The sequence below is a fragment of the Rhipicephalus microplus genome, chromosome 10 (assembly GCF_043290135.1).
Source record: "Rhipicephalus microplus isolate Deutch F79 chromosome 10, USDA_Rmic, whole genome shotgun sequence".
NCBI classification, from domain to species: Eukaryota; Metazoa; Arthropoda; class Arachnida; order Ixodida; family Ixodidae; genus Rhipicephalus; species Rhipicephalus microplus.
In genome coordinates this window covers 56,949,213-56,958,028 of record NC_134709.1, presented here as the reverse complement: position 1 = coordinate 56,958,028, position 8,816 = coordinate 56,949,213, and the positions used below count along the sequence as shown (strand labels likewise).

Below are 8,816 nucleotides of genomic sequence, written 5' to 3'. Positions count from 1 at the left end.
AAATTTAGACCACCTGGGGTTCTTTAACGTGCACCCAAATCTGAGCACACGGGCCTACAACATTTCCGCCTCCATCGGAAATGCAGCCGCCGCAGCCGGGATTCGAACCCGCGCCCTGCGGGTCAGCAGCCGAGTGCCTTAGCCACTAGACCACCGCGGCGGGGCAGAAAGGTGGGATCAAAACTTCAGTTGCCGTTGGCTGGAAACGAACCTGAACAGGCAAAAAAAAATTAGTCTCCCACACTCGCCACGATGGCAACAGGTGGCGTTGACCGACGCTCCCAAGACTAATGCGCACACATACCCATTGTTATGGAAGGGGGGGGGGGATAATCACCATGATAGCTCAGTTGTTAGAGCATCGAATGCGTTATTTGAAGGTTTGAATCCTACCCACGGCAAGTTATCTTTTCATCCACTTTTTTTTCTTCACATTTACAATACAATTACTTCTGCTTTTATCCGATGTACTTTCCTTGGAATAATTCTCTGTCAGTTCTGTTTAATATTAGCCATAAATAGTCCCATTTCAATTTTTCATGGTACTGCACTTAAAGGAAATTGCATGCTAACACCACGAAGATAATTTAAAGGACTTCAATGACGTCATGCAAGCGAAAAAAGTCAACTCTTAACGCATCCGCAAAGCGATATCACGGTGCCACTAGGCTGCGCTTTATAGCGCTCGAAGCTACAAACATCCCTCTTCAATCTGACAAAATATCGAGTTAGTACTACCAAGCGGTTCAATGGGCTCCCCTCCACGATTCACAGGTGGACGCACGAATATGGAAGATGAAGAATTTCAGCATTTTCTCAAGACATTTGCAGAGAGATGCGGCGCACTGGACGGCGCAAACAAGGCCGACGCACCTAAGCATTTTAACAGGTGAGCTTCTAGTTGAACGTTTCGTTTTAGTAATGTCATGCAAAACCACGTTGTGGAATATATAACATAAACTGTACCAGGGCCATACTTTAGAGCCCGAGCGTGGCTTGAGCCCATTTACTGCGTCGAAAGCCCACCCAAGCCGAACGATAGAGTACCGCCAGCCCACCCGGCCTTGGCCCAACTTACAAAAACAAAAGCCTGTGCCCAGCCCAGTCTGGCGTGAGACTTTGAAGGCTTTTTGCGGAAACAAGATGTCCTTTCCTGATAATGTGACGCTTTATACAGCATGTTCAAGTGAAACGTAAGCAAACGATACGTAAAAGTGACTATATGCAACGATTACAACTTGTGTGAAATCAAGCTGTTCAACGATTCCAGCTTCAGCAGAGAGCGCTGCGGCTGGGGGACACATCCCGCCAATGTGAAGGTTTGTTTGCTGCTCGCACTGGTAGCTGCAATCGCCACCATCTTTTTGCAAACATAGCAAGTGTGGAATATTTGGGCTGATTGATATTCCAGAAGTTTAGTGCCTTAAATGAGGAGAGGGGAATCAAGGAATTATTCTGAGTATATATAATCGCAAAGTTCGTCTTGTGCGACTTCACCATCTCCCCTTGCGTTTAAAGTGGCTAAAGGGAAAGTGAAAGAAAAAAAAAGAGGGGGGAGGCGTTCGCGAGAAGGACGCTACGCGGGGAAAAACAGTACCAGCGCGATCTTTATATGTTCGACTTAATTCGGGCTTTGCATATGGCATGGCGCGCCCAACAAAAAACAATGTAGCCCGAGCCCTGTCTATGCTAGAATTGAGACGACCTTACTCCGCTCGAGCTCTGCCTGCGAGCTGGGCCGGGCTGGGCCAGGCTGGGTTCAGGCTTTCGGGCTACACGAAGCCTGTGCCCACTACTAGTGCATATCACGAAGAGCACCTGCATCCCACTTAGTCTGAAGGGCGTTGATGAGGCATATAAGTCAGTTCAGCCTTCTCCAGTTTGTGTATGCCTTGTCATTCATCTAACACGCATAGGTCACTGCCCATATCGCTGTCATCATTTTATTCCTCATAAATCTAATACACCTCAGTATAGCATGTGAATTCAAGTGACTTTACAGCCATAATACATGGTATATTGCAAGTCACTCGTGACCGCTATTGTCCTCACTTTATCAGTCATGGTGCCCTTTGGCCACACCTGGACCCTGAACCCTTAAATGTTGCACATATCGCCGTATATCACTGATTGTTAGGCATCTTTTTCTTCAACATGGTGAAAGAAACTGGCGACACAATTTTCTTCGAGAATTTTCATGCCAGCAGCGGGAATCCGGACATTGCCGTAGCTTTCATGTAGAGCGGACTGACAGCCACGCGGGACTGTTTCCCACTATTTTCGAACCAAACCCCCTTCGCGCCTCTTGTTTCTATTAAGGATTTAAAACTATACATCACTGGTCAGTGCATACACGTAGATGTTGTAACAGCACAATGACTCTGACAGCTCGCATGCGTCTCAAAGGCGAGCCTTTAGGTAAAACTGACAGGATACCTTTCTTGTGTATACTGCAAAGACAACTTGAAGACGATGCCCATGTTTTATTGTTTTTCTCAGCCCTTGTACAGATCCTGTCTAGGTCCGTATGTTAACTGTCAGCCCCTAACGTGGTTTTTCATGGCCTCAAAGATTGGTGTCATTTCAAGCTTTCTCCACATCACTTGGCTTTGTCTTGTCTTGTTTCCGCGATCGGTTCACCTTTGACCCAAGCGATGATGCCACGCGATCACGTAATCGTGTGACACCGCGTTATTCGCATTCATAGGACCATCACAAACTTTGGTGGTCTCGCATCGTGATGACGTCATATTGCGACATTATCACATGTTGATACTTTTTGGGAGCGAAGCTCTTGAAGCCCTTACGAAGTCCATCCAGTATCAGGTCATCGGCGCGCTGGGCACACTCAACATGCAGGCGCAGGACACCTGCGCGCAAAACCATCTACAGAGCTTTCATATGGCTCAAATATAGACCTTCTGTCCATTCGTTCATCCTTCTCTCCTTTGTACTACTCGGCGACTTCGACGTAGACAGTATGGGTCTTACAAACTAGCGGCGCTTCATCACGAGCAACCACTTTGTCGATGTGCATGGATTTTTTTTATTGCGCCAGTTGATTCCGCCCAACACAAGGCGCTTAGTCGATTTTCGCGTTTTAAGTGTCACCTGAGGCTTTTACTTTATTAATACATATTAAGCTTCCTCACACGTCAGAAACAACATACGAATACACACACCAAAAACAGGCCATGCGCGAACTTCCGACTTACACTTTATTTGAAAAACATGGATATAAGTATGCCATATTATACACCTTAAATCGGGATATGACAGTCAACAACAACACGCAATAATAATCAACAAACCAACAAGAAACGCAAGAAAACATTATATCATGGGATGTTCGCATGTGTGATTTTAAAAACTCCCCCTCCTTCTGTGTTAGCCTTATTGACGACTTCCTTACCGAGTCACGCTCAGTGATATGCTATTTCTGCAATCATTCTGGCATTATAGTTGCGATGCCTGTCCAACACACTGATCCTGTTCAGACGGGGGAACAGAGCTACAGCGGGCAGCAAGAACTATCGCACGTACAGTCGACCATAGAAGTTTACGGACCACGCGGACACATGGCCGAAAGCCTCTTCGTGACACTTCCATTACGTCAGCAGCGGTCGTCAGCACCGCAGCGCCTTGAAAGCGTCCCGCCCCTAATCGATGGCCTGTCTCTTTTCTGACTGTGTACAAATAATTTTCATCTTTCGCTTTTTAACCCGACGCGCTTTTGGCATCTGCGTCTACGAGCTTGGCCGTCCTGGACAGCAGTCTATGAACATAACTGTTATCAGTCACAATCTTTATCGCAAAGTGAGACGTATCTAACAGAACGCCATTTGAGGCGCGCCGTGGTAGTTTCGATCATCCCATGAAAACATAAATATGATGGTCATACTGCAGATAAGCACTTCGCGTGAAAACCACGAAATAACAATGCGCTACGCGGCAGTACAAAGCTGAAAGGCCGGTGAATAAGAAGACGACACGTTTCCGGCCTATAACTGCGGTGGACACTAGATGGCGCACCGCTAGGGGGCGCGGACAGGCAGTTTGGCACACACTCGCATGGTCCGGAAAATTTTGTGCTCGACTGTAGATAGATATGTATGCATGTTAGTCGAAATAAAAACACTTTGGAAGTGAGCGCTCCTCTTCGTGGGTCCTTTGTTCCTTCGCCTTTTCCAGCGCTGAGCGCAAGTTCGATATGACGCTCTACGTGAGTTCAACTTGCCCGCACAAGTACCTTCTTCCAGCCTAACGACAGAGTGGGCAAATCAGTAAAAAGTGATCAGCGTGCGTTCAACTCGTGCATTTATGAGCCATCAGTGCTCTGTGCCAAACCTTTTAGGTGAACAATGTAGCACAAGAAGGCAAGTGCTACTTCACGCTAAACGCTGTTGGATTATACATTATACAAGCTATCGCACCCTTATTCATAGTTTAGCGATGAGTGCACCGTGCCTGGTATCTTCATGCCCGGAATGCAGTGGTATAGGATTTCCCCCCTTTAATTACTTTTTGGCACAGGGTGGTAGCTTCGACATATTGAAGGAAAACTCCTAAATGTGAGCAAAAAAAGTAGTGCGCAAAACGTGTGCACACTGTCCCATATTCACTTTTTTAAGTGTTTCACGCACAAGAAGGTTTTTTTCTTTAAAAAAATATTTTGTCGATTTAGTTGAATTCATACGCTACATTAGAACCTCGTTAATAGGTTCCCGTTTCACACAGTTTAGCCATCCTTATGTCCACGACTGGAAACACAAAACGTTTCCTCGAACAGTCACGCTAATTTATTTTTTACTGTTTCTGGATAACATTACCACTCGGCACAAACATTCAGTTTGTCACGATGGCGAAACAGACTTTGCCGCCCCATGTGTAGCGAAAGCCGTGAAGCACGCATGGTCAAGAGCTCATGAGAGCACATGACCGTGATACACCCCCGAGCGTGCTACGCGAGATAATGCTCTTGCGCTCAGCTCCCACTTTAGTAAATGACCGCGCTAGGTGTTGAACATCACACTCGCAGTTGCTGCTGCTATTATGATCACTATGAGCAGTTTGACGTCGCGCACATGTGGCGTTGCGGTTGGAGGTGTTGATAGATATGTGGGGTTCAACGTCCCAAAATCACCATATGATTATGGGAGACGTCGTAGTGGAGGGCTCCGGACATTTTGACCACGTGGGGTTCTTTAACGCGCACCCAAATCTGAGCACACGGGCCAGAACATTTCCACCTCCATCAGAAATTCAGCCGCCGCAGCCAGGATTCGATCCTGCGACCTGTGGGTCAGCAGCCGAGTACCTTGGCCACTAGACCACCGCGGCGGTGCGCGGTTGGAGGCGTACAGCACACTAGTATGGTATAGAGGTGGGTGAGTTGGATTTCATGCACCTTGTAAAAAAAGGCTCAAATAGGGCAGAGCACAAGAAGGAAACACCGCACGAATGCTGTTTAACTTAAGTTTACTGAAACAAAAATGAACACAACACACAACAAAAATCAACGTACGCGTGCACAAAAAAAATTAGATGTCAAAGAGACGCATCAACGTTTGAATTCTGCAGCGCAACAATGCATTAAGCGTAATGCGGACGACACACCTTTCGGCCCATTGCAGATCATGTGGATGCAAACCATCGTTCAGTAACACTGCTATTGTGCTGAAACACAAGGATAAAAAAAAGCGCGCGAACTTCTTGAAGCATTCCTTATCAGAAACGAGGGTAGCGATTGTGTGTATGAACCATATCTTTGGGATTGCTAGGTGCTTAAGCTCCGCCATTTCTTCGGCATCGCCTAAACCTTTCTGCGTACGTGTGTATTGCTTTTCACTGAGTTCATTTTTAAAGTCACCTTTCACTTGTTAGATGGCACTCCGACTCTGCCCTATTCTTGTGATTTCTTCTATTCACGCCGATTTTTTTTTAACAAGTCTTGCACGCAGGCCTCTTCTTTTGCCTTTTAAAAATAACTGCAGAGGTTTTACGTCGCGAAACGATGATTAGGGACACTGTGGGGGAGGGCTCTGGTAGTTTTGACAGTCTGGTGTTATTTAACGTGCACCCAAATTTTACGCACCCGGCCCCTGAGCTTTTCACCTTCATTGAAAAGCTGCTCACTTTCGGGTGCGCATCTGCTTTCTTTACCAGTAACAACTATTCTAGGGTCATTTTGTTGTAGAAACGAAAAATGGCCACAGAGAGAAAAGCCACTGGCTAGGGAACTGGTGCTGATCTGCCACGGTGGTGTTGTCGTAAGGCTGCTAGAATGGGGACTCGCAGTTCGTGGGATCAAAACCCGGTCACGGTGGCTGCTTTTCCAGTGGATGCAGGCGAAAACGCTCTAGGCCCGTTTGTTTAGATGTAGGTGCAGGCTAAATATCTCCTGATCGTACAAATTTTTGAAGCCCACCACTGGACGGCGTCTCTCATGATAATATCGCAGTTTTGGGATGTTAAACTCAAACAATCATTACGAAAGCTGGCGCTACTACCTCGTTTATTGCGAACATGGCGCAACTGATAACCCTAAGTTCTAGCGAAGAAATAGAATAAAAAATTGATGGCAGTGGTTAATGGGAAAGCCCATTGACAGCCTCGCCAATCGCAAAAATCTTGTCAGTGGCATCGGCGTCCCGCCTCAGCAACGTGAACACGAGTGATGCAGATTATCACGCGATGACTTCATAGTATCAAGTCATTGTTAAGCCGCACAGTGTGGCCTTACGTGATGACGCCAACACTTAACATCGTCGCTCGGGCAAAAGTGGCAGAATCACGGAGGCAGTGAACAAGTAGGAGAGGTGCGAAAAGCTTGCAATGCTTCCAATCCCGGAGGCCGTCCAGAAACGCGTCAGGCACAGATAAGTTGTAAAAAGAGGAGGAGGGGGATCAACACAATCAACAAGAAGAAAAATATGTATTTTGGCTTTGAGTCGTCTCAGGCGCATCAACACTGAACATTGTAAGTTTTTTGCAGCAAAAGCGTCTTATTGATGCATTTTACTCGTTCTGTTGCAGACTTCCAGCACAGAGCGCAGAACAATCGGCCCAACTGCAAGAAAGCCAGGACGATGTCACACCGGGGATGTGTCACTTTTGCGAGCAAGTCTTCGCGAGTGTGGCAGAGCTTCGCAAACATTTTGACGATAACATCGTCGACGACAAACACATCTGCCAGGTGTGCAGTGCGTCGTTTCGATATCCGAGTAAGTTCCAAAGACACTACCGCAGACACACGTCCACAAAGCCGTATGGGTGCGGCGTGTGCGGAAGAGAATTCGCTCAGCCGGAAAACCTTCACAGACACATGCGCGCACATACCAAAGAAAGGTCGTTTATCTGTGACGCTTGTGAGGTTCGGTTCGCGAGGAAGGACAATCTGAAGACCCACATCCGAAAGCGCCACGCTGAAGCCCGTGAAGCTGACACCGGTGAATCGAAAAAAAAATTATGTAGGAATGAATGTGTACTACGCGATGTAGCACTTGAGACGTCAGCTCTATCAGTCGTGCCATGACGTTGTGACAAACGTAACTGCGCTTATCTTACCCCTTTCGATGACAGCTGAATAAATGGCTGGTAAAATCTTTTTGTCGTTATCCCCAGATGAAAGCAGAGAACGATCAAATTTGTTCAATAACTACTTTCATTTAGTATTCACCACAGACAACGACATCCCGCCACCTCTCAAAATTAATAGCGCCAACCCCATAGAACCTGTCCGCTTAAGTGAAGCAGGTATATTTGACCTTTTGCTAAAAACAAAGATTAAAAACAACCCGGGCCTGATAATATACCGAATCAGGTCCCCACCCGTTACGCCGAATGGATAAACAAATATCTCTTCATTATCTTTAGCATTGCCGTAACAATATGCTCACTTCCCAATGACTGGAAAGTGGCAAGACTCATACGAATTCACAAATCGGGTAGTGAGCTTGACGTCGCTAATTATTGCCCAATATCCTTGACAAGCACTACTTTAAAAATACTAGATCACATTATTCTTAAGCATATCACTACTTACTTTGAAAAAGAGCACATTTTGTCACCATTTCAGCATGGCTTTCGTAAAGGCCTATTTACCGTTACGCAACTCGCTGAATCAATACATGAGCCCCGTCACGGTGGCCTAATGGCTAAGGTACTCGGCTGCTGACCCGCTGGTCACGGGATCGAATCCCGGCTGCGGCGGCTGCATTTCCGATGGAGGCGGAAATGCTGAAGGCCTGTTCACTCAGATTTGTGTGCACGTTAAAGAACCCCAGGTGGTCAAAATTTCCAGAGCCCTCCACTACGGCGTCTCTTATAATCATATGGTAGTTTTGGGACGTTAAACCCCACATATCAATCAATCATATCAATCAATAAAATAATACATGAGCTGCCTTTGCCCATTGACCATCAAGAGCAGATCGACTTTACTCAATTCGACTTTTCAAAAGCATTTGACTGGGTTTCGTATCAAAAGTTATTAATTAAACTGCAGGCGACAATAAGGTAAAAGATCAATCACAAAATGGATTAGCGCATATCTCACCGAGCGAACGCAGTACGTAAAAATAAACCAGCAAATATCGGAGCTATTAGAAGTTACATCAGGTGTATCGCAGGGAAACGTCTAAGCCCCTATTCTATTGCTTGTATTTATTCACGATTTGGTTCATTCCATAGGAATGAACATCAAACTTTTCGCCGTCGATTTCATCATTTATAAAGAAACTAACTCTCCTTCGGACCATATTGCCCTTAGCAATGCCTTATTATCAGTATCGATTTGGTGCACAAAATGGCAGATG

At 46.1% G+C, this 8,816-nt stretch overlaps 1 long non-coding RNA gene across 1 annotated transcript; it reads left to right on the top strand.

Annotated features, from left to right (window-relative positions):
- The first annotated feature begins 564 nt into the window (after positions 1 to 564).
- On the top strand, positions 565 to 7,942 carry LOC142774413 (uncharacterized). The gene is made up of 2 exons (XR_012886387.1): positions 565 to 889; positions 7,036 to 7,942. It is a non-coding gene; the product is annotated as an uncharacterized LOC142774413 (long non-coding RNA).
- The last annotated feature ends 874 nt before the right edge of the window (positions 7,943 to 8,816 follow it).